Below are 1,641 nucleotides of genomic sequence, written 5' to 3' on the forward strand. Positions count from 1 at the left end.
CATTCTTGGAGGTGTGACAGTCGCATTGTGCACGTCCGGCGCGCGGGGGGTGGCGCGGAGAGGCGCGGAAGCAGCGCGTCTCCGTGTCCTTTCTCCCGCCCTCTCACTGCCATCAACTGCGGCTTAGTGGATCCCTGTCCAAGACGCCCACACCCAGGGCCCTGCTCGGTACTGAATTCTGAATTCCCAAAATCGGATCACGGGCGGAACAGAGGTAGCAGTTACCACAGAACTCAAGTGACAGCACCTCGTCCCAATTAGTCCCTGCTACTCTGGTGAACGAATGGCCTAGAGCACTTTTTACTGGAACTTGAAAATGTAAAAGATATTTTGTCAATTATAAATCTTTTTTTCTGGCTCTGAAACAAAACGTGTTTACATTTTGAGGGTTTTTTTTTCTTGTGAACGTTTTGGTCCCATCCAGTTCTTTCTGGCATCCAGTTCTTTCTCTTCTAACACTGGGATCCACTTTGAGTTAATATTTTGAAATGATGACAAGTCTCATAAAGGAACGAAGTTTTCCTTTAAAAAAGCTGTTTGGTGTCAACAGCACATCTCAGTGCTCGGTAATGACTCTCCCCTCCCAGGACATGCTCGCTCAGGGCTCAGCAGCCACCCTGAGCCACTGCCCTCGGCTCACCCGCAGGGCAAGCTCTGTCCAGTCCCTGCTGAGCCGGCCGAGAGTGGCACACGGAATGGCTCCAGGCCCCTCGTCAGGCAGAGCTCTCTGGGTCTGCAGTGTGACCCCGGCCTTCTCTCTCCGGGCCCGTGGACCCCAGCCCCAGGGCTGCAGTGGCCTGGAGCCTCGGTGCCTCCCGCTGCAGCCCTGCACTGACCCCCCCCCCCATTTAACAAATGTTTTTTCACTCGCTCTAAGCCAAACACTACTGATGGTGCAAGAATTCATTCAACCGTGGGCAGGACACCGTCTCTGATTTGGAAGAGACCACAGTGGGGAGGAGGGGATGCCAGCGCAGGACGGTGCGGGCTGCTGGGAGACCTCGCCCAGGGCAGGTGCTGGGTTCACAGGGAGCGGCACCAATGGCACAGGAGGTAAGGCATCAGAACCGGGTCACACCTGCACCTGCTGTTGTACAGCATTAGGAGGAATCAGGCCGAGTGTGTGAGTGTGAGTGTGTGTGAGTCTGAGAATGCATGTGTGAATGCATGAGTGTATGCGTGTCTGTGTGAGTGTGAATGTGGGAGCGTGTATGAATGTGTGAGAATGTGTGTGTATGTGAGTATGTGTGCATATGTGAGTGTATGAGTGTGTGAATGTGCATGAGTGTGTATGAGTGTGTGAGCAAGTATGTGAGTGTGATTGTGTGAGCGAGTGTGTATCTATGTGTGAACGTGTGTGAGGATGTGTACACGTGTGAGTGTATGTGTGTGAGCAAGCGTGTGTGTCTGAGCAAGCATGTGTGTCTGTGTGAATGTGTGTATGTGTACACGTGAGTGTACATGAGTGTGTGCAAGTGTGTGTGAGCATGTGTGAATGTGTGTGAGCGTGTGTGTATATGTATGTGTGAGTGTGTGAGTATGTGTGTGAGTGTGTAAGTGTGTGCGTGTGAGTGTGTGTGTGTATGTGTATGTGTGAGTGTCTGAGTGTGTGTATGTGTGAGTGAGTGTGTGTGTGTGTGT

Source organism: Pteropus vampyrus, unplaced genomic scaffold (assembly GCF_000151845.1).
Source record: "Pteropus vampyrus isolate Shadow unplaced genomic scaffold, Pvam_2.0 Scaffold377, whole genome shotgun sequence".
Taxonomy (NCBI): Eukaryota; Metazoa; Chordata; class Mammalia; order Chiroptera; family Pteropodidae; genus Pteropus; species Pteropus vampyrus.